At 43.0% G+C, this 25038-nt stretch overlaps 1 long non-coding RNA gene across 2 annotated transcripts in view; it reads right to left on the minus strand.

Annotated features, from left to right (window-relative positions):
* LOC126539614 (uncharacterized) overlaps positions 1-24528 on the minus strand; it is a 99727-nt gene extending 75199 nt beyond the window's left edge. The window contains exons 1-3 of one of the 2 annotated variants that reach the window (XR_011891026.1): positions 24297-24528; positions 10271-10336; positions 8961-9030 (exon numbers count right to left, since the gene is read on the minus strand). This is a non-coding gene — a long non-coding RNA (uncharacterized lncRNA). Of the gene's footprint in view, positions 1-8960; positions 9031-10270; positions 10337-24296 lie in introns of those variants that run through there. The other variant, XR_011891027.1, reaches the window with a different exon arrangement.
* Between the last annotated feature and the right edge of the window lie 510 nt (positions 24529-25038).

The following is a 25038-nucleotide window of genomic DNA, read 5'->3' on the forward strand; positions in this document are numbered from 1 at the left end:
ACAGTGGCAGTTAAAGATGGATACTAAAGAGACACTAAATTGCCACAGTGGCAGTTGAAGAGACACTAAACTGCCACAGTGGCAGTTAAACAGTCACTACACTAAACTGCCACAGTGGCAGTTAAAGAGACACTAAACTGCCACAGTGGCAGTTAAACAGTCACTACACTAAATTGCCACAGTGGCAGTTAAAGAGACACTAAACTGCCACAGTGGCAGTTAAAGAGAGATACTAAAGAGACACTAAATTGCCACAGTGGCAGTTGAAGAGACACTAAACTGCCACAGTGGCAGTTAAAGAAAGAGACTAAAGAGACACTAAATTGCTACAGTGGCAGTTAAACCTTCACTACACTAAATTGCCACAGTGGCAGTTAAAGATGGATACTAAAGAGACACTAAATTGCCACAGTGGCAGTTGAAGAGGGATACTAAACTGCCACAGTGGCAGTTAAACATTCACTACACTAAATTGCCACAGTGGCAGTTAAAGAAAGAGACTAAAGAGACACTAAATTGCTACAGTGGCAGTTAAAGAAAGAGACTAAAGAGACACTAAATTGCCACAGTGGCAGTTGAAGAGACACTAAACTGCCACAGTGGCAGTTAAAGATGGATACTAAAGAGACACTAAATTGCCACAGTGGCAGTTGAAGAGGGATACTAAACTGCCACAGTGGCAGTTAAACATTCACTACACTAAATTGCCACAGTGGCAGTTAAAGAAAGAGACTAAAGAGACACTAAATTGCTACAGTGGCAGTTAAAGAAAGAGACTAAAGAGACACTAAATTGCCACAGTGGCAGTTGAAGAGACACTAAACTGCCACAGTGGCAGTTAAAGAAAGAGACTAAAGAGACACTAAATTGCCACAGTGGCAGTTGAAGAGGGATACTAAAGAGACACTAAATTGCCACAGTGGCAGTTAAACAGTCACTACACTAAATTGCCACAGTGGCAGTTAAACAGTCACTACACTAAATTGCCACAGTGGCAGTTAAAGAGACACTAAACTGCCACAGTGGCAGTTAAAGAGAGATACTAAAGAGACACTAAATTGCCACAGTGGCAGTTAAAGAGGGATACTAAAGAGACACTAAATTGCCACAGTGGCAGTTGAAGAGAGATACTAAAGAGACACTAAATTGCCACAGTGGCAGTTAAAGAGGGATACTAAAGAGACACTAAATTGCCACAGTGGCAGTTGAAGAGACACTAAACTGCCACAGTGGCAGTTAAACAGTCACTACACTAAATTGCCACAGTGGCAGTTAAAGATGGATACTAAAGAGACACTAAATTGCCACAGTGGCAGTTAAAGAGGGATACTAAAGAGACACTAAATTGCCACAGTGGCAGTTGAAGAGACACTAAACTGCCACAGTGGCAGTTAAACAGTCACTACACTAAATTGCCACAGTGGCAGTTAAAGATGGATACTAAAGAGACACTAAATTGCCACAGTGGCAGTTAAAGAAAGAGACTAAAGAGACACTAAATTGCCACAGTGGCAGTTGAAGAGACACTAAACTGCCACAGTGGCAGTTAAACAGTCACTACACTAAATTGCCACAGTGGCAGTTAAAGATGGATACTAAAGAGACACTAAATTGCCACAGTGGCAGTTGAAGAGACACTAAACTGCCACAGTGGCAGTTAAACAGTCACTACACTAAATTGCCACAGTGGCAGTTAAAGATGGATACTAAAGAGACACTAAATTGCCACAGTGGCAGTTAAAGAAAGAGACTAAAGAGACACTAAATTGCCACAGTGGCAGTTGAAGAGACACTAAACTGCCACAGTGGCAGTTAAACAGTCACTACACTAAATTGCCACAGTGGCAGTTGAAGAGACACTAAACTGCCACAGTGGCAGTTAAACAGTCACTACACTAAATTGCCACAGTGGCAGTTAAAGATGGATACTAAAGAGACACTAAATTGCCACAGTGGCAGTTAAAGAAAGAGACTAAAGAGACACTAAATTGCCACAGTGGCAGTTGAAGAGACACTAAACTGCCACAGTGGCAGTTAAACAGTCACTACACTAAATTGCCACAGTGGCAGTTAAAGATGGATACTAAAGAGACACTAAATTGCCACAGTGGCAGTTAAAGAAAGAGACTAAAGAGACACTAAATTGCCACAGTGGCAGTTGAAGAGACACTAAACTGCCACAGTGGCAGTTAAACAGTCACTACACTAAATTGCCACAGTGGCAGTTAAAGATGGATACTAAAGAGACACTAAATTGCCACAGTGGCAGTTAAAGATGGATACTAAAGAGACACTAAATTGCCACAGTGGCAGTTGAAGAGACACTGCCACAGTGGCAGTTAAACAGTCACTACACTAAATTGCCACAGTGGCAGTTAAAGAGAGACACTAAATTGCCACAGTGGCAGTTAAACAGTCACTAAACTGCCACAGTGGCAGTTAAAGAAAGAGACTAAAGAGACACTAAATTGCTACAGTGGCAGTTAAAGAAAGAGACTAAAGAGACACTAAACTGCCACAGTGGCAGTTAAAGAGAGAGACTAAAGAGACACTAAATTGCCACAGTGGCAGTTAAAGATGGATACTAAAGAGACACTAAATTGCCACAGTGGCAGTTGAAGAGACACTAAACTGCCACAGTGGCAGTTAAACCGTCACTACACTAAATTGCCACAGTGGCAGTTGAAGAGACACTAAACTGCCACAGTGGCAGTTAAAGAGAGAGACTAAAGAGACACTAAATTGCCACAGTGGCAGTTAAACCGTCACTACACTAAATTGCCACAGTGGCAGTTGAAGAGACACTAAACTGCCACAGTGGCAGTTAAACCGTCACTACACTAAATTGCCACAGTGGCAGTTGAAGAGACACTAAACTGCCACAGTGGCAGTTAAAGAGAGAGACTAAAGAGACACTAAATTGCCACAGTGGCAGTTAAACCGTCACTACACTAAATTGCCACAGTGGCAGTTGAAGAGACACTAAACTGCCACAGTGGCAGTTAAACAGTCACTACACTAAATTGCCACAGTGGCAGTTAAAGAGGGATACTAAAGAGACACTAAATTGCCACAGTGGCAGTTGAAGAGACACTAAACTGCCACAGTGGCAGTTAAACAGTCACTACACTAAATTGCCACAGTGGCAGTTAAAGATGGATACTAAAGAGACACTAAATTGCCACAGTGGCAGTTAAAGAGGGATACTAAAGAGACACTAAATTGCCACAGTGGCAGTTGAAGAGACACTAAACTGCCACAGTGGCAGTTAAACAGTCACTACACTAAATTGCCACAGTGGCAGTTAAAGATGGATACTAAAGAGACACTAAATTGCCACAGTGGCAGTTAAAGAAAGAGACTAAAGAGACACTAAATTGCCACAGTGGCAGTTGAAGAGACACTAAACTGCCACAGTGGCAGTTAAACAGTCACTACACTAAATTGCCACAGTGGCAGTTAAAGATGGATACTAAAGAGACACTAAATTGCCACAGTGGCAGTTGAAGAGACACTAAACTGCCACAGTGGCAGTTAAACAGTCACTACACTAAATTGCCACAGTGGCAGTTAAAGATGGATACTAAAGAGACACTAAATTGCCACAGTGGCAGTTAAAGAAAGAGACTAAAGAGACACTAAATTGCCACAGTGGCAGTTGAAGAGACACTAAACTGCCACAGTGGCAGTTAAACAGTCACTACACTAAATTGCCACAGTGGCAGTTAAAGATGGATACTAAAGAGACACTAAATTGCCACAGTGGCAGTTAAAGAAAGAGACTAAAGAGACACTAAATTGCCACAGTGGCAGTTGAAGAGACACTAAACTGCCACAGTGGCAGTTAAACAGTCACTACACTAAATTGCCACAGTGGCAGTTAAAGATGGATACTAAAGAGACACTAAATTGCCACAGTGGCAGTTAAAGATGGATACTAAAGAGACACTAAATTGCCACAGTGGCAGTTGAAGAGACACTGCCACAGTGGCAGTTAAACAGTCACTACACTAAATTGCCACAGTGGCAGTTAAAGAGAGACACTAAATTGCCACAGTGGCAGTTAAACAGTCACTAAACTGCCACAGTGGCAGTTAAAGAAAGAGACTAAAGAGACACTAAATTGCTACAGTGGCAGTTAAAGAAAGAGACTAAAGAGACACTAAACTGCCACAGTGGCAGTTAAAGAGAGAGACTAAAGAGACACTAAATTGCCACAGTGGCAGTTAAAGATGGATACTAAAGAGACACTAAATTGCCACAGTGGCAGTTGAAGAGACACTAAACTGCCACAGTGGCAGTTAAACCGTCACTACACTAAATTGCCACAGTGGCAGTTGAAGACACACTAAACTGCCACAGTGGCAGTTAAAGAGAGAGACTAAAGAGACACTAAATTGCCACAGTGGCAGTTAAACCGTCACTACACTAAATTGCCACAGTGGCAGTTGAAGAGACACTAAACTGCCACAGTGGCAGTTAAACCGTCACTACACTAAATTGCCACAGTGGCAGTTGAAGAGACACTAAACTGCCACAGTGGCAGTTAAACCGTCACTACACTAAATTGCCACAGTGGCAGTTGAAGAGACACTAAACTGCCACAGTGGCAGTTGAAGAGACACTAAACTGCCACAGTGGCAGTTAAACAGTCACTACACTAAATTGCCACAGTGGCAGTTCAAGAGGGATACTAAAGAGACACTAAATTGCCACAGTGGCAGTTGAAGAGACACTAAACTGCCACAGTGGCAGTTAAACAGTCACTACACTAAATTGCCACAGTGGCAGTTAAAGATGGATACTAAAGAGACACTAAATTGCCACAGTGGCAGTTAAAGAGGGATACTAAAGAGACACTAAATTGCCACAGTGGCAGTTGAAGAGACACTAAACTGCCACAGTGGCAGTTAAACAGTCACTACACTAAATTGCCACAGTGGCAGTTAAAGATGGATACTAAAGAGACACTAAATTGCCACAGTGGCAGTTAAAGAAAGAGACTAAAGAGACACTAAATTGCCACAGTGGCAGTTGAAGAGACACTGCCACAGTGGCAGTTAAACAGTCACTACACTAAATTGCCACAGTGGCAGTTAAAGAGAGACACTAAATTGCCACAGTGGCAGTTAAACAGTCACTAAACTGCCACAGTGGCAGTTAAAGAAAGAGACTAAAGAGACACTAAATTGCTACAGTGGCAGTTAAAGAAAGAGACTAAAGAGACACTAAACTGCCACAGTGGCAGTTAAAGAGAGAGACTAAAGAGACACTAAATTGCCACAGTGGCAGTTAAAGATGGATACTAAAGAGACACTAAATTGCCACAGTGGCAGTTGAAGAGACACTAAACTGCCACAGTGGCAGTTAAACCGTCACTACACTAAATTGCCACAGTGGCAGTTGAAGACACACTAAACTGCCACAGTGGCAGTTAAAGAGAGAGACTAAAGAGACACTAAATTGCCACAGTGGCAGTTAAACCGTCACTACACTAAATTGCCACAGTGGCAGTTGAAGAGACACTAAACTGCCACAGTGGCAGTTAAACCGTCACTACACTAAATTGCCACAGTGGCAGTTGAAGAGACACTAAACTGCCACAGTGGCAGTTAAACCGTCACTACACTAAATTGCCACAGTGGCAGTTGAAGAGACACTAAACTGCCACAGTGGCAGTTGAAGAGACACTAAACTGCCACAGTGGCAGTTAAACAGTCACTACACTAAATTGCCACAGTGGCAGTTCAAGAGGGATACTAAAGAGACACTAAATTGCCACAGTGGCAGTTGAAGAGACACTAAACTGCCACAGTGGCAGTTAAACAGTCACTACACTAAATTGCCACAGTGGCAGTTAAAGATGGATACTAAAGAGACACTAAATTGCCACAGTGGCAGTTAAAGAGGGATACTAAAGAGACACTAAATTGCCACAGTGGCAGTTGAAGAGACACTAAACTGCCACAGTGGCAGTTAAACAGTCACTACACTAAATTGCCACAGTGGCAGTTAAAGATGGATACTAAAGAGACACTAAATTGCCACAGTGGCAGTTAAAGAAAGAGACTAAAGAGACACTAAATTGCCACAGTGGCAGTTGAAGAGACACTAAACTGCCACAGTGGCAGTTAAACAGTCACTACACTAAATTGCCACAGTGGCAGTTAAAGATGGATACTAAAGAGACACTAAATTGCCACAGTGGCAGTTAAAGATGGATACTAAAGAGACACTAAATTGCCACAGTGGCAGTTGAAGAGACACTAAACTGCCACAGTGGCAGTTAAACAGTCACTACACTAAATTGCCACAGTGGCAGTTAAAGATGGATACTAAAGAGACACTAAATTGCCACAGTGGCAGTTAAAGAAAGAGACTAAAGAGACACTAAATTGCCACAGTGGCAGTTGAAGAGACACTAAACTGCCACAGTGGCAGTTAAACAGTCACTACACTAAATTGCCACAGTGGCAGTTAAAGATGGATACTAAAGAGACACTAAATTGCCACAGTGGCAGTTAAAGAAAGAGACTAAAGAGACACTAAATTGCCACAGTGGCAGTTGAAGAGACACTAAACTGCCACAGTGGCAGTTAAACAGTCACTACACTAAATTGCCACAGTGGCAGTTAAAGATGGATACTAAAGAGACACTAAATTGCCACAGTGGCAGTTAAAGATGGATACTAAAGAGACACTAAATTGCCACAGTGGCAGTTGAAGAGACACTGCCACAGTGGCAGTTAAACAGTCACTACACTAAATTGCCACAGTGGCAGTTAAAGAGAGACACTAAATTGCCACAGTGGCAGTTAAACAGTCACTAAACTGCCACAGTGGCAGTTAAAGAAAGAGACTAAAGAGACACTAAATTGCTACAGTGGCAGTTAAAGAAAGAGACTAAAGAGACACTAAACTGCCACAGTGGCAGTTAAAGAGAGAGACTAAAGAGACACTAAATTGCCACAGTGGCAGTTAAAGATGGATACTAAAGAGACACTAAATTGCCACAGTGGCAGTTGAAGAGACACTAAACTGCCACAGTGGCAGTTAAACCGTCACTACACTAAATTGCCACAGTGGCAGTTGAAGAGACACTAAACTGCCACAGTGGCAGTTAAAGAGAGAGACTAAAGAGACACTAAATTGCCACAGTGGCAGTTAAACCGTCACTACACTAAATTGCCACAGTGGCAGTTGAAGAGACACTAAACTGCCACAGTGGCAGTTAAACCGTCACTACACTAAATTGCCACAGTGGCAGTTGAAGAGACACTAAACTGCCACAGTGGCAGTTAAAGAGAGAGACTAAAGAGACACTAAATTGCCACAGTGGCAGTTAAACCGTCACTACACTAAATTGCCACAGTGGCAGTTGAAGAGACACTAAACTGCCACAGTGGCAGTTAAACCGTCACTACACTAAATTGCCACAGTGGCAGTTGAAGAGACACTAAACTGCCACAGTGGCAGTTGAAGAGACACTAAACTGCCACAGTGGCAGTTAAACAGTCACTACACTAAATTGCCACAGTGGCAGTTCAAGAGGGATACTAAAGAGACACTAAATTGCCACAGTGGCAGTTAAAGAGAGAGACTAAAGAGACACTAAATTGCCACAGTGGCAGTTAAAGAGAGACTGTCACTACAGTGGCAATTAATGAGACACCATCTACCCTCACTACGCTGTCACAGTGGCAGTCAAAGAGAATTCACTTACCGTCACTACACTGTCATAGTGGCAGTCAAAGAGACTGCTGAGGTGCATCTGCACGAGTGCCGTGGACCCTGGTTCCGTCCTGAAGTATTCAGCAGGCTCTGGAGCAACGCCGCTATCCTATCGGGCAGGAATCCTGCGCAGTTACGTTGTAGCACATTCTTAACAACCGACACACAACTCAAATAAATGCATTCTCAGAGGTTGCGTTCGATCATGCTTGCCACCCCATCTGCGACACTGCTATTGTTTATGCAAAACAGTAGCTGCGTGTCGCTGCGCATAGTGTAGTGCAGGTGTGTCTCACGAAAGACAAGCATCTGTAGGGCCGCAGAAATTTACAAACGTCTACTGTGCGGGTTGCAGCTCTTTCATAATTCATGAACTCTTGCTCGGCCGCTCTTCTTACATGCATAGCCGTTAAAGCGCATGTGCGGATTTAATCTGCCTCCATCGTTTCGCGCATATATCGCGGGAGTGCTCCGATCTACGACAGACGAACGCCAGTCGTGCGCATGCCTTGATATAGCACGCACCTTTCCACCCCTCCCCTGGGGCGATAAGCAGCCTGCGCAACACGCTGCCGGTCGCTTTTCGCAAGGCGATTACCGTGCCGCGACGTCGGCCGAGTGGTAGTGTTTCGAGCTCGCACTCGCAAGGGCCCACGTTCGAATCCTGGGAGCCGGCAGGACGAGCCGCAGCGCCCATGGGATCTGACCCACTTCAAATCCTGGGAGCCGGCAACAATGAGCCTGCCGCAGCGCCCATGGGGTTCGGCGTGGTCCACCACTCAGACGGAGCGGGGGACAGGGGATTCTTTGTGCTTTTCGCACAAAGTCTCCTCTCGCGTCCCTACGGGTACCTGAGTGGGCGGGTGCCCGTACTTCTTTTTTCTGTATTATTTTTGGTCACGGATGGTGGCGGCTCGGACCTTTGCGCTAGCGCCATACAACTCCTTCGTAATGAACGAAAAACAGCGCGAAAAGACAAGGACTAGAAGGGGAGAAACACAGGCCTTGTCTTTCCGCGCTGTTTTCCGTTCATTACGAAGGAGTTGTATGTCACTAGCGCAAAGGTGTTGGTTCACCATGAATCATAACAAATAAGCCTTCGCATTCAACTACTGGACATCTTCATGAATCAATGTGCGGTGGTTCATCTTAACTAGCGCGATGCTTTTTGACTGACGGTACACGAACTGCGCAAGCCGCCTGTGAAACGTGGAGAACGTCTGCACTCACCTTCTTCTGGTGGCGCCAGAAGTCGCACGGAAGACGGCTCGAGAACCGAACTTCACAGCACTCCTGCACCTGTTGAAATTGAAAGTGTTGTACAGGTCTGTGGGTCAATCAGGGTGTCAGTTAAATACCCGCTGATTGTGTTCTCGACGTGCCAGTTGCCAGTGTTCACCGAAGTAATATTACTTATGCTATGCTGTACTCGCTGGGTTACTTCGACATTTCTTGCCGGTTTATAACAACAATTTGTAGGAGTTCTGTATCATGGAAGGCTCGTATTCACATACACTACATCAAGTGTCTGGGCATTATGTTATGACGCAGCTACGATAAACCCGAACTTTTCTTTGCAGCAGGCAGACTTACTTTCGCTTGTGTTTAAAGAAAGATGAGAATGGCATACAAAGGGTGCACTCCCAAATCGCTCACCCTTCGGAGCCGAAAACGCCTGCTTTGCGTTTTCCTTTTTGAATTCGCCTGCGTTGTCACGCGGCATAACTTCAGCAAGAAATTGTGCTTATATTACTAAATATAAGCATGCTGGCCCGTTTCCTGCAAATACATACAGCGGCAGCGACATACAGCATGTTTTTCTTTTGTCGATCGGGACGACTCTCATTCGCTACGCTGGGTACGTTCAACTACCGCACAGTTAGCCATCTTCATGGCTAACGCGAAGGGAACTGTGACGCAAGAGGCTCCACACATCTGGTGGCGCTGACATGGAACACGGTTCCAGCTACTGCCTGCTCATTTCCTTTTGAATAAGAGAGTTGTTTTATGAAAGGCGGACGAATATTTTACACTAAATGTTCGTTGAATTTTGAAATAATGAGCAATTGTTAAATGCTAATTAACATGCGATGCTTGTTAAAGCATCGCAAGTTATGAAGAGTGAAAGAAAGTGGTTATTCAAGCCTCGCTTTAGGTTTTGCTGTTGAAGCTCACATGACAAGCTATTATATTTTGCTTGTATTCTGTCATTTAGTGTTTTTTGGTAGTCTAGTCATGCAGTAGTTTTATACTTGACACGACAACCAATGATTTTTTATTTGTCGTTCTTGCAAAGCTAGTCGTACAGTAGACATTCCTTCTGCGAGAGCTTTTAGGCAGTTTTTCAAATGAGGAATCAGCAATTTTGTGTTTATCATTCATCATTTGTACCTGGTTTAGTTAGCAGTCCTCTTTGTATCAGTCAGTCTCGCCATGGTACCTGATAATATAGGAATAAATATGTCTGACTTCTCTGCCTGACGCTATTTGTTGAGCGTGCAAGACGCTTATGCACTGGGACGAACAAGGCTACACAAACCTGGACGGGCTATAGGAGAGCCGGGAAGGGCACGAACACAGCAGGAGGACCCAGCGCCATGCACACCTGCAGGAGTTCAGGCGGTAAAAGGACAGTTCCCGCGATGCCGGAAGCAGCATGCGGCAACACATGTTTCACACGTGTTTCCCTTGCACCCGCTCTGGGTGCAAGTGCAACATCCTGCTGTACACTGTCTCATGCCGGGCGTCTGGGTTGAAACAACGAGTACTGCGACATGCGATGCCGAGAAAATGGAATCACGTCCGACATATAAAAAAATAAGGAACAGCAGGCATGTTTTTTCCACACTCTTATATTGTAATGGCAAATGGCTGTACTTTTACGTGCTTCACGAGAAAAGTTTCCATTTCTTCTGTTTTTGTGACTATTGCGTGAATTTACACATTTACTTCACGTATAGTTTTGACACCCTAATACATCAGCAGTTCGACGCTATCGAATTATACAAGCACGCTCCACGAGTGTCCCTCGTTTTGTTGACAGATCTGTTTGCACCAGCTCGCCTACTTCTGAAATGTATATAAAAGGATAGGACATCCGAATTTCTAGCGAGCACTTTGAAGTTTGTCTACACATCACTGATAATCTGCTCCTTATTCTTTTGCCGAAAAATTACGTGAGGTGCGTCCTTTAGCTCAATGTGGAAATTGGTATAAACATTACGTGCCTCGTGGAACGCACAGAAATAGCGGGAAAACGAAGGTTGAGTAAATCTGTTCGAAGAGCACAATTTAATGAGAAATTTTCCCACCCATTACACTTCACATGGCGACTAAAAGCCGAGTAACGATTTCGAGTTCTCGATAGCGAACATTTTCACAAGGGCTATGATTCATGCGTATGTGTATTGCACGCTGTTACTATATTTCTACTTTCTTAATTTCGTTTCTCGGTAACATTTGAAGCACATTTTTGTGGTGACCACTTACGTGTATTTCGTGCGACTGGCCTTTCATTGCTGTTTTTTTATGTGTAAGAATGGTAATTTTTATTTCGTACAGTGGGAGTAGGGCTTCTGCATTTGCTGTACACTCTCCCCGTTCTTCCCCCATTCCATTGTAGGGGTCCGCAGGTAGTTTTAAACAAAAAAAGACGCATGTAACTACTTCGAATACCTCTACATGAGCAATAACGCTACCCCCCACCCAACAAAGAAGAAAACATATTGATCTATGTGCTGGTTACGCCCCTCCTAGGACATTGCATTGCACTTGTAAAACGCGTTTAGCGTCAGCCCTAGACAAAGGTATAGAAACCAGAGATACGGAAGCACGACGTTACTTCCTTTTGTGATCACTTCGTGGTGCGCGTCTAGTGTCTCCCACACGAGTTGTTAACATTACTCGCTAGGAAAAGAGGCTATTGTCTACCGATTAGCCACTTGGTGGTTAATATAATGAACGGTGCCTCGGAGGGCACCAAGCTGTTGATGAAATGAAAAACCTTGTAGCTAATGCTGATTGTTCGTGACAGGATATCCACTACGCCCTTGGGAGCTGCTACGCGTGGAAGAAGGATGCCTGTATATGCAAACTATCTATAGTCGCTTGATTCAAGGCCAAGGTATGCAGGCCAGTCTTCTTCATTTTTTCTTGAGATGGAAAGCCGTACTTCCTCATCAGAGGTACTCGTAAGCAACACAAGGCTGTCGGTGAACGTGGCCAGGGTATGTAGCCCAATGATAAGGAGGCGTGATGAGTGTTTACCACTTTGGAGAATTACGCATGTGGCCCTCCAACTGGAATGCAAGCGAGATGGTTCGATCGCATTCGTAAAATGTCGCAACTGTGCGCCCTCAGTGCGTCGGCTGTAAAATAAGTCGTGATTGCGGATAGTCTTGCTCGGTGCAGGTGCAGTATGGAACCGACGTATGATGCCCACGTCTTTTCTGGTGCCGAAATTGAAGCTGAGGGAAGCACGAGGTCCCAGTCAAACCTGACACCTAGAGACTGATGATTTCTCTTGTAGGAGATAGGCCGGCCACTTATGCATACTGCATAATCAGTCATTGCGTTTCGCGTACAACCGACTTACGGGCACGTTCCTGTCCATATGGTTAGGCCCTGTGCGCGAAGATAGCCAGATGTCTGTGATGTAGCCTTGCACGAACCTGCAGGTGATGTCACGACTGAGGTCTAGGCGCGGATCGAGACACTTACCGTACCCGGCAGGGACTTGGCAAACTCAAGAAGCGCGAGGATGAAAAGCATAGGGCTACGCTCGGCACGCGTAGTGGTTGGTAGTCGGACCATCAGTCGGTCATCTAGTTGTAGGCGGACACATGTAATCGGTATGTAGCCGGCATAACTTCAGCGTTTCTTCTAATTCGAAAGGGAAATGTGCCTGATACGACGCACAATCACGATGTTGACAGATGAAAGAATAGTTTTCTGAATTTTTTGCGAAACATAATCTCCTGTGGGCTCTTGAATAGTAACAAGTGTTTCATCCTAAAAGCGGGCGACCCTCGTATTTAACAACGCGTCTATAATGGCTTGACAGCAAATGGGGTCGTAGGCGCTCTTCACGTCAAGAAAGAGCGCCACGTATAGTCGTTCCCAAATGCTTCCTGCCCTATCGATGAGCGGCCTCGTAGAAATTCCTCCGTGAAGTCGGGTAATCCTTCTATTCTTCAAGGCACCATTCGAGGCGCACGGGAAACATTATTGGAAAACATGGCTGACAACAGCAGTATGACAGTTCCTTCCCCCCATTTCTCGTTAAACTTTATCTCGGTGGCATTATTGTTCTGGCAGAGAACGCGGCCCCTATTCTGCGTAGATCACTCGTAACGCCGCGGTGTGCTTGCGTGCGTAATTTATTGTAAAAGAAGCAATACATCCACCCACTTTTGAACATTTCCCGCACATCACCAATTGCCTGTCGCTTCCTTTTACCCAACAGAAACAAGATACCTCATTTAGTTCACCGAGGACACAGGGCAAACTTCATAGAATGCGTGAAAACACACACAAAAAGAAACACATGAGTTCAAGGAATTTTTGTAACGTTCCTAACTATGCCACTAAGGGTCAAAATTTCGAGACGCATTGCACTTAAAGATGCCCACGATTTCTACAAAATATAAACACTGCGTAACGCTGAGCTCCTCCGTGACATTGGAATACGTAGCTGATAACGCCAGTGTGACACTTGCTTATTAAATTTTTTGTAAGAGTTGTACGTAATCCACGGGCATATAGCTACACGCAGAGATTTGCCGCAGAGCTGCGGCCATTGTTGTTAAGTTTCATTTTCGTGGCATTCGTAGTTTTGCAACAGCTGAATGCAAAATCTTGTATCTCTCGCAAATGGTCAATCATATATTGTCTAAAGCGCTCGATCGCTCACTTTGCTGCAGAGGCCACTATTCAATTTTGCCTGCACATGACTGATGATGCTGACGTCATATTTACCAAAACGTAGAGTTTGCGAATCGCACAGTTACCTTCACACGCTAGGAAACATAGCATTAAACGTTCACATAGTGCTTTCGAGCACATATTTATGAACTTTTTTTTTACAAAAGTTTGATTTAGCCATGGACATTTCGCACACTAATTTCTCATAGATTGCCCCACATCTTTCTTAAAGTCGGTCTTGGCGGAGCCTTTAGTGATGTCAAGGCAGCGGGCTAAATTTTGCGCTTTTCGTAAAACGCATTCATAATGCAGCATAGCACTTGCATACGTAATTTATTGCAAGGCCCGCATTTCACGCACACGCCCATTAAGCCATTGACTGGCTCTTAATTTCATCAAGCGCGAACGTGGTGCTTTATCTAGCCCACCGAGAAGACCAGCCAAACGTTGTATAGCGCCTGCAAATAGCGAAACAGAAGGTGGGTTCGAGAATTATTTTAAAAGATAGAAACATTAAAATTTCCCGACACAATGCGCTTAAGATTCCTCCCCACCCCCCTCTTCCATTTCTACTGAACATAAATTTGCGTATTGCCGGGACATTGGGAAACGCAGGTGTTAACGGCAACGTGGCGGTTGCCAACACTCAAGTTAACTTGTTTAGCACCACGATCACTTGTTTAAGAAATTTCTTTTTGCAAAAGCTCTATTTGATGCACTCCTTTAACTTCACGCGCAGATTTCCCTTATGAGTCTCCCCCATTGTTGCTAAGTTTCATCTTAGTTGCTGATGTAGTTATGTCATGGCAGCGGTCTAAATTTTGCGCCGCTCCTAAAACGCATTCATAACGCTGCCAAGCACTTCCATATTTATCTTATTGAAAATGCCACAATTAACCCACATATTTTCAGCTTTGCGTACGTGTTAGCCATAACATTTCCTTTATGCTCGTGAAATATAAACAAGGTGCACTGTCACCGGAGAAACCAACCTCAAACCTGGTATACGGCGCAAAAAAGATAATCATGCAGGAAGAAACGAGGATTCAGCGACTCATTGCAACGCGTCCATTTCAACAGCAAACGCGAAAGTTTCTTGACACATATCGCACTTCACATTCCCACCGTTTCAAGCGACTTCGAAGTTGGTGTTCGGTGCTGATGTTTCGGAACCTTAGGGGAAAATAAGTGAATAACGCCAGTATGACACTCTCCAAATCTCAAATAACTTAACGTTATACGAAAGCATTAAATAGGCTGAAAAATTAGTTGGCACATTTATCGCTCGTCGCACCACATGCTTCGTACTTCGATGAAATATAAACACCAAGCATGCCTTGCACACTTCACTAAAGAGACAAGTATTCGGTAATTTTCAAAGCCCCCAGACGCTTCAGACGCTTGCCCCCAGACGCTTCAAACCTTTGGTGCACTTCACCCCCCCCCCCCCCCCCCCAAAAATGGTTCCCCACTTACTCTTAATATGATATCTCTGGCATTTATGGTTCTCCAACAGAAAAGGGAAAGTTTTCAGGCTGCTCATATAACGCTTCCAAACAAGCGCAAACGAGGTTTTACCGATATCTGAAAAACGAATAAGTGACACAGATATTTCAAAAGTTGCCATCCTATTACGTTTAAAGATCACCACATTTCATACATTTATAGACTTCGTGAGTGATTTACTTTTTCAAAACACCGTGAGAACTGGCATGCAACTTTTCTTTTTTCTGTGGCGTTAGCGGTGTCAGTGTAATAAAGTGAGTTTTTAGCGAAATATTATAGTTTCTCATCCCCACGATACGAAAATCACATTTTAAACGTTGCTATTCACAGCGAGTAGCTTCAACTTTACAAAAAAAAATGAAAAAGAAAGCAGCGGACTTATGCGACAGAATCGAGTGAAGGTGTTTCTTTTGAGTGTTGCGATAAGAATATCTGTTGTATAAATGGGCAGGCTTATTGAAACATTGGCCGCATATAACGCTATCTAGCATTTGTTAAGATTTTTTTTACAAATGCAGTAATTCATCCCAGCATATTTCTTTTCGCCAGAACATTGGCTGTAGGCTCCTCCCCCATCATCGCTATATTTGGTCTCGGTTGCGTTCATAGTTCTCCCAGAACAATGGGATAGATGCTGCATTTTTTTTTAGAACGCATATACAAGGCTCCGTACCTCTTACATGTGAAATTTACTACAACCACTTTATTAGGCCCCACAATTTGAACTTCCCTTACACATCATGCATCACCTGCTCCCAATTTGAAACAAATGTACGAAAAGCTGCCACTGAGCTCATTAGAAACCTGCTTCGAACATCGTATGATGTCTTCTATAACGTATGAAAAGAGAGGGGAAAAAACGAGACAACAGTAATTAGTCGCAATAACACGCTTTGGTCAGCTAGTTGACACACGACTTTGAAAGCAAACAGCGCTAAGAATGGGACTAAACTGAAACATACGAGATGGAGCGCCGACTAATGAAAGCCAGTAACGCTAAAGTTTTGTCACGCAAAGCACTTAACAAGACTTCCATTTCCTCAAAATATAAACTTGGTCTAACATATCTCGGTGCCATTGCCAAACATAGAGCTCTGAAAAGCGGCGGCTTGATCCCTTTTTTGAATATTGGATAAAATTAAGATTGTGAAGGCTGCAGTTTACCCACATGCATTTAACATCGTTCAGAGATTTGCCGTAGCGCTCCCCCAATTTTTTCGCTAAGTTTGATTTCGGCGGCGTTTGTAGTTTTGCGAGGGACACTCGTAAGGCTCGCTCATAACGTTCGGTAGCGCTTGCTTGCGGAATTTCTTGCAAATGCAGCAATAACCCATATACTTTGACCTTTGCCTGCACATCACACATAAATTGGGTTTTGCATTCCCAGAAGATACACAAGTTGCCTCGCTTAGTTCACCGAGGACACAAAAAAAAGAAATGAAAAAGAAAACGATATTTGAATGATTAGTTGTAACGTTCCTAATTAAACCGAAAACGCTCTAATTTCGCGACGCATTGCACTTAAGATGGCCCGATTTCTACAGAATCTAAAGATTGTTAAACTGTGAGACTCTCGGTAAACTGTGAAACATATAGTTAAAAACGGCCACGTGACACTGTAACACTTGTTTGAGGAATTATTCGAGAAAGCTGTATTTGACTCACACGCATTTATCTTCAGGGATATATATTCCCCATATTAGACGCTCCATTTTGCTAAATTTTATCTTTGTGGCGTTTGTAGTTGTGGCGTATGCCAGGGTGGCGTGCTCTATTTTGCGCTCCCCTTAAAACACACTTATGGGCTCTGGAGCCCTTGCATACGTAGTTTATTTCGATTGCCCCAATTGACTCGCATGCTTAGAACTCTGTCTACAATTCAGTCATAATGCCACCTTTACGTCGGCGGAATTTAAACAAGGTGTATAGTGTAGTTCACTGAGGACCGTTTATTTTGTTCTTTTGCCTTGTGTTTAGTTCGCCGATGATAACAAAACAGCGAACCTCTTATGACGCATGGAAATTGGAAAAAAAAACGACGGCTCAGTAATTACTTGAAATGTTCGAATTAGGTCAGGAACTTGAAAGCTAGCTTCGCCAGAGATGAAGCATTAAGTTTCCCATGTGATTGTTGAATTCCTAGTTGATGTTTTACACAGTTCTTTCAGTATTCGGGGAAACAAAGGATAACGGCAGTATGACACTTTCACACACTTGAGTATCAAGTCTTTTGCACAGACAGTATGTTTCATCTACAAACATGTAAGTTCCTACAGAGATTGATTGGTCATAATTGTCCCCCGCCCCTCTTTCTTCTTAAATTTGATCTTGGTTACATTTGCAGTGATGCCACGGTGGCCTGCTACATTATTGCACCGCTTAAAAAAAAAGCTATACTACACACGCCTAAAAGCGTCTCAATGCGCAATTTATTGTACACGCCGTAATGATCCCGACAACTTTGAATTTCACTTATTTTCTCGAAATGCCAACTTTATATAACGTACAGTTCCCTCGGGACACTGAGAAACGTAACGTAAGATTGCCATAAAATTGTCTCGTTTTCAATTTGTTGGGGCTAATGGCTCTACATCTAACACGGCCCCAGCTGAATCCGATGTTCCTCGGAGGTCTGTACTTGGTGCTCTTTTATTTTTAATATACGTAAACGATATGCCTGATAACATCTCCTCATAATTTGTTTATTCGCTCACGACTGCGTTCCATATCGTAAAATAACTTATGCTTCAGATATACCAAACCTTCAATTTGATTTAAATAACATACACGAGTGGTGCCTCACTTGGCGGGTGGAACTCAACATTAATAAATGCAAATCTATGCAGATTTCTCTTTCTAACGCCAATTGCCCTATGTGCGCGCTCAATGACTGCCTCCCTTCAATCAGTTGCATGCTATGATTATCTTGGCGTTGATATATCTAACGATCTTTATTGGAAGGAGCATGTACAATATCTAATATCTAAAGCTAACCACTGCTTAGGATACTTGAAGACAATTTTTTTTCGCTCGCGCCTGTTTCATTAAAACGACTGTTGTATACAACCTACGTCCGCGCCCAATGGGAATACGCCTCTTACGTCTGGGATCCTCAACATGTCACATTAATTAACAAATTCGAATCAGTACAAAATCGCTCTGTTCGTTTTATTCTAGCCAACTAGCATCGTGCTGCTTGGGCTACATTAATGAAGGGTACCCTTCAAATCCCATTATTATCTCTTCGCAGAAAGCAATCCCGCTTTTCCATGTTTTATAAAATCTATTAACACAACGCATCTCTTCGCTCGCTCTGGATCCACCCAGCGCCTTATTATTCAGTTCGTCGTGATCCCGCACAAAAAGTTAACGTTCCCCGTCATAACACTGTAGGGTCCTCGCAAGCATTCTTTCCTACGACTTCGATCGATTGGAATAATCTACCTGCGTCATTAATAAACATCAGTGACCCCACTCATTTTAATAACGCACTAATCTACATGAAATAACGTATCATAGCAAACGGCATAGTTACATTTTATTCGTGGTCATTGCCTGTTTGGTAAAGCGTACTGTCTTTGTGTAATGATTTACTCCGTATTATGTGATTTTTTCTCCGGTTGGTATTACAGATTTTATTTCCCGATTGGTCCTTTCAACAGCGAAGCTGTTGCAAACCATCACCATGCAACAGCTGAGAGGATATGCAATGTTTTATTCCTTTAGAGTAATGGTAGTAATGGTAATTCTAGTAGTAGCGGTAATTTTGCAAGCTGCCGTTGCAGCTGCAGCTTCCTGAGTGCTTGTAGCCTCTGCCCTACGGGGGTATGAGCGATTGCATTTTTTTTCGCTTGCTTTCAGGGATATGAGCGCCATTGCAGATCATGATCATTTCTGCTAGCGGACGCGGAGACGAAAAGTGCCGACCACCGAGATGCTAACAGCTTTGCCGTAGAAGCTCTAGGCCAGTGCTCCCCAAGAACCTCCGCGCAGAAGGCTTTGTTCACGCTAATAAGGTTCGTGCGATCTACGGCTCTGCACGACAGACTTTAAGAACGCCGCCCCCTACCACTCTATTGTGTGCGCCGTTCGTTTTTACTCGTCCCTTCGCCCCCGTCCTTACAGGGTAACCAACCGGAAATACCTCTGGTTAACCTCCCATCCTTCCTATGCATCCTTTCTCTTGCTCTCTCTAAATACCTGTTTCACAACGGCTGTATTTTATTCACGTGAATTTAAGTTAAGACATAAATTTGTCGTAACGTTCCCCGCGCGTACGGTAAATGTGATCTCGATGGCGCGTGCAGTTAAACCAGGGCAGCGGCTAAATATCGTGCTACTCGTAAAACACCCTCCTCAGGTACCCGTGTACTTGCATACGTAGTTTGCTGCAAAAGGCCACATTTATTCTACACAATCTGAACTATGCCTACTCATTACCCATAACGCGGTCCTTACTATTGCGAAATGTGAACACGGTGCATGTTTTGTTCTTCCAAAACAGCAAACGTACCAACTAGGAAACCCTTCTGACGTATGAAACTAGACAGAAGGTCAAGGCTACAGTAATTGTTTGTTGAGTTTCTATTTAACCTACAAACGAGAAAGTTTCGCCGCTAACTATAAATAACATGTCGCCTATTTCTATCTAATTTCAATTTGCTGTCTCGTACACTTAATTTTGGACTGTAATATACAGTGTGAAAAAAAAAAGGCAGTGACACCTAGAACGCTTGAATAAGTAACTTTCTACAAAAGCTGTAGTTAACCTATACAGATCAAACCTCTCACCGATGAAAGCGGAATAAAGCAACTACAGTGATCGTATTACGTCTAAAATTTCGAATAAACGATATTAAGAAATTATTATCAAGACACATACCAAATGTAGACGCTTGAAACTCTCAGTACCGATCACCCGCAGAGTGGCCCCCAATGCCCTATAATTATGACATCTCTGTCGCTCTTGGTCACCCATGGAAAGTGGCGTAACTTTTTATGCAATTCATATACTCCTTCTAAACGGGCCGAGAATAAGAATTTAGCCCCTAATTTATAGACACGCTTTAAAGTCGGCTTGCTTTTTAGTGCTGCTAATAGACTGCAAATTTTCCTAAAATATAAACTTTATGAGATAAATATTATTTTCGAAAGTCGTAAATAATTGCATCTAACGTTTTTCAGTGCATTTAAGCGCAGAAATAGCTTCGCTGTTAAACGAGCAACCACGTCTGCAGGAAACGCCGCATGTCGGTTAATGGGCTCTGATGGCTAATACGACCGTGGCGTCATCCTCGGTATCGGCCAGGTGCGTAATTTTTTTATTTATTCACCCTCAGGGCCTTTCAGCATTATAGAGGGGAGTGGGTTATTCAACAAATAAGAAGGAAATAAATTACGAACCTATACACAATATTTGCTAATTATACAATCTTAGATGAAAGTACAATAAATACAGTAATACAACATGATATATAAAAGCATTATTAAACAAAAAAACAGAAAAACGCCAACAGTAGTTCGTACAAATGTTTGCTATTATATAGTGATAGCTAGTGCTTTTCGAAAATTATTCATTGTTATTAATGGAAACAATGTCAGAAGGAAGCTCATGCCAATCTTTTGACGTACGTGGCAATAGAGCGCTCACGTTACCCCGGTCATTGACCGCTACGTAGGGCTTCGACAGCAACTTAAATCTTCCGATTTTAAAACCTATTCAGCTTTCTTTCAAAGGCGGAAGAAAGGGAATGCGTGAAGGGAGGTTGCGTTTAGTAGTATGTACAAAATCGAGACTGCTTATATCTATAGTAGGTTACGTTAGCACATGTGGGAGAAAAAAAATGGAATATATACCCTAACGTTAACGGCAGTATTGTAAGAGGTCCAGTGTTCCGTTTAATGTTTGTAAGGTTTAAGTTGCCTGGCAAATAAAGCGGTAATCATGGAAAATGTAAGAATACGTATTACTCGCCGTGCGCAATTCACTAATGAATGCGGATGAGGGAGAAATAGGGCTGTATCAGACGTCTATAATTACCTTCTGGTGATTAGTGGTAACTAAAGCTAAGACGATTTCGAGGTCAGCAGTAACGGAAATTATAGAAAAATGATCGTCGTTAGAAATGGTGAGAAGAACGCCGACTCCTCGACGCACAGCCCGATCCTGTCTGTAAGCTGCGAAGCGATGGGCATCTTCGATGATTTCGAAAGCCTTAGCATTAGTCGAAAGTTATGTTAAGGCGACAAGTGTCTCAATGTTCTCCTCATGTTATATGCATCACAGAAACATGGCTTCATCAAGATTTTCAAGGCTCCAACTTCACGACTCCTGGTTACATTGCTGTCCGATATGACCATCAGAATAAGAAAGGCGGTGGCGTTGCTCTGCTTTCACGTTCACACTTTAAGGTTAAGGCTCTACCAGGCCCTCCTCATGTAGAATCGGTTTGGAGCAAGTTACTAGTGCATAAGCAGAATTTAACAATTTGTGGTTTTTATCGCATCCCTGATAGCCGTATAGTGACTTGTTCGATAATATTTCGCATTTTATACATGACCATAGCCTCGACAGTTCTAACCTAATCGTTCTTGATGACGTTAACGCCCCGCCATACACTGGCCTTCTCTTACATATTCCGCCACTAGCGGAATATGCCTCTATTTGTAGGGACTTAATTACGCTTTCTTTGACCCATAACCTGATACAATTACTTGATAAGAATACGTGGCAAAACTCCATACTTGACTTAGTGTTTAACTTAGGTTTTAACTATGATATCTTGGAAGGAATCTCGGACCATGACACAGTTCTTGTACACATTAACTGTCCTATCCCACGTGAACGCTTTAGTTATTCCACATTTCACGATTCTAACAAGGCTGACGACACGTCTATCACTGATACTCTGTCGGATAACTTTGACCAATTTTTGTCGCTCAGTACCGAATGTCATGTTGACAGTCTTGTGGATTGTTTTGAGTCGTTAGTGAAATCTTTCATCAATAACTACGTCCCATTAAAAACAAAAAAGATAAATAATAAGCTTCCTTGGATTAACCGGGATATCTTGAACATGTCACGCCGTCAGGGCAGACTGCGTAAATCAAAGCATTCTAATATTGCGATTCGCGTTCCTTTTGAAAAAGCCAAGAAGGAATCTTAAACTTAAATCTTAAACTTAAATCAAATCCTCGCAGGTTCTGGACATCAGTTTTAACAAGTGCAACGTGCAGTACCTCTTTCAAGATTAACGAAGCTATTAATAATGACCCCATAGTAGTTTCGAATGCTTTTAACTCGTACTTCCAATCTGTTTTCACCTACGGTGACCATGTAGTTCTAAAGTTCAGTTGCGATGCAGAAGGTAATAAGTTCTGATGGTATCCTAAACCTAACCTTGAATCTCGACACTAAAAAGTGTACCGGTTCAGATGGTATCGCGAATTATTTCTTTGTAAGATACTCCCTTACTGTAATCTTACAGAAATCTTAGGCTCTGGTGAAGTACCAACTAAACTGAAAACAGCAAAAGTCCTAACTTAGCATAAATTAGGTGATGAACAACTTCTCTCTCACTACAGGCTCTCATCTCTCACACCCCAGTCATGCAATATGTTAGAGCGCATTATTAACAAACATATAATCGAATTCCGTAACTCTAATGACGTTCTAACATCTTCCCAGCATGGTTTCTATCGTAGTTATAGCACTGTAACGCAATTAGTCGATTTTGTTCATGATATCGCTTCTAACCTAGACATAGGTAACTAAGTGGAAGCCATCTTTATTGACTTCTCTAAAGCTATCGACTCTGTGATTCATTCTAAACTATTGGTAACATTAAACATCCCATTCAATGATCCCTGTCTTGTTTCTTGGATACCCAGTTTCCTGCCTTGTCGTTCACAATTTGTTTCTTTTAACTCAGTGGAATCAACTCCAGTCGAAGTCACTTCAGGCGTTCCTCAGCGATGTCCATTAGGCCCTTTATTATTTCTAATATATATCAATGATTTACCTCAGAGCATGTCAGCTAAAATAGGGCTTTATGCAGACGACTGTTTATTATACGAAACTATTAATTCCATTATTGACCATCATCATCTTGCCCAATCCCTTATATATTCCTGTGCTGGGTGAAAAACGTGGCGAACGAACATCGACTGTAGTAAAACAGTCGTGGTGTCATTTACCATTAGACAGAGCTCCCTCTCATTCAGTTATTCTCTGGATGGCATCCAACTTAAAAAAAGTGTGTCAATATAAATAACTAGGAGTCGTTCTAACATAGCATCTTGCTTGGTCTAAACACATCGAATATGTAAACGGTAAAGCCTTAAAAACTTACGTTATTTGCGCAGCACTTTAGCCAAGACGCCCAGCGGTACTAAACTGATATTACATAAAACAATAATTCGCCCAGTTTTAGAATATGCCTCTATCGTTTCGTTTCCCTACAAAATGTCCGCATTTTCCCGATGGGAAAGAAGGCCAAAGCAGTAAGCGTGTTCAATCGAATCGGCTGAAAAATAGGGAACGATGGATTTAAGGGCTAGTACAACCTTGGTCTCAGTTTGACCCCACATTTCTTTAGTATGCGAATGAATAGGTTGTTGCGTCGGTCTTTTTCTTGGAGTATGCTGACGCAAGAGCGCAAAAAAAATGCTTTTGTCTATCACATCCCTGATATAGTGCTATATCTATATTAGCCAGGTCTTCGCCTTTTGTCTCATATTGTCTACATCTTTCTTTCGTATCGTCCATCGGTTTGCTCAAACCTGTGAATTTCGATTCCACACTTTTTTGGCTATTTCTGATGGCTTTGATATCGGTGGTTTGTTCAACTGAAGTTTTGGAGGATTGCAATACGCGGATGTGCATTTCTTTGATAACGTGAAACGTGATCTTCTATAGCCCTGCAGGATCTTCGGGTAATATTTTGATGTTTAAAAGTTAGTTCCATCTATTTTTGGGCCTATCGTTCGTCTCAAGAACCCCAAGAACAGTAATGCCGGGGAATAAGTTAAATATTCAACATAGTCAAATATTCTCGCAAAGCACCCGCGGGCATGGGAGCGGCAACAGGAACTAGTCATCACAGTTTTCTAGTGTGTGACAAAATTTTAGTACACACCTGCATGGAAGCGGAAGCCAGGAGAAGGGACCATGTCGGAAGTGCTGTTCTCGTGCCCACGGAAGGTGAAAAGCGCATGGGGAAGCTCTTTCAATGTTCCGAAGACGAGCTTTGCTGGTGACACCACGGCAGGAACACGCATGTTGACAACGACGCAGGCGTGGACTGTGCCAGCAATATGAGCGGAGGCGCATTCCAAGTCGAAGAGCTGTGTCCGCTGATAACGCCAACAGGATTTGGTCTGCGTGGCACAGAAGCGGGGGTTGCAGGCCAAAAAAGGGGACATGGCAGCACCTCTAAAGGAATAATAATATAATGGCGGCTACGCTATGGGGAAGGCTCTTCCAACACAAATATGTACTAGGGATAAATTACACATGACAGCACTGATTGTTTGGGAATGGAATGAATACTTTATGGCAGTGATCAATGCGCCAAGAAATATAGGATGTTTTGTTAGGAGTCAATTCTTAAGCGATCAATTGTTATAATAAATCTTAAGGGACAAATAAGAGCGTCACGATTTACAATGAGAAAGAGTGGGTAAAGAAAGGGCGCCTTTCATAGCTGTAACGGCATCGGCGCAATAATAACTGTAAATAATGAAATATCATGCTCGGCGTTACACCCCTTCTATGCCCGCAATAAGTGATTCGAGTTCGAGACCACTACCCCATACAGGTACTGCATACTTTAGTTGAGCTCGGACCAACGCTTTTTACAGCAGCAACTTGAGCGATAC

This window comes from Dermacentor andersoni, chromosome 11 (genome assembly GCF_023375885.2).
Source record: "Dermacentor andersoni chromosome 11, qqDerAnde1_hic_scaffold, whole genome shotgun sequence".
NCBI classification, from domain to species: domain Eukaryota; kingdom Metazoa; phylum Arthropoda; class Arachnida; order Ixodida; family Ixodidae; genus Dermacentor; species Dermacentor andersoni.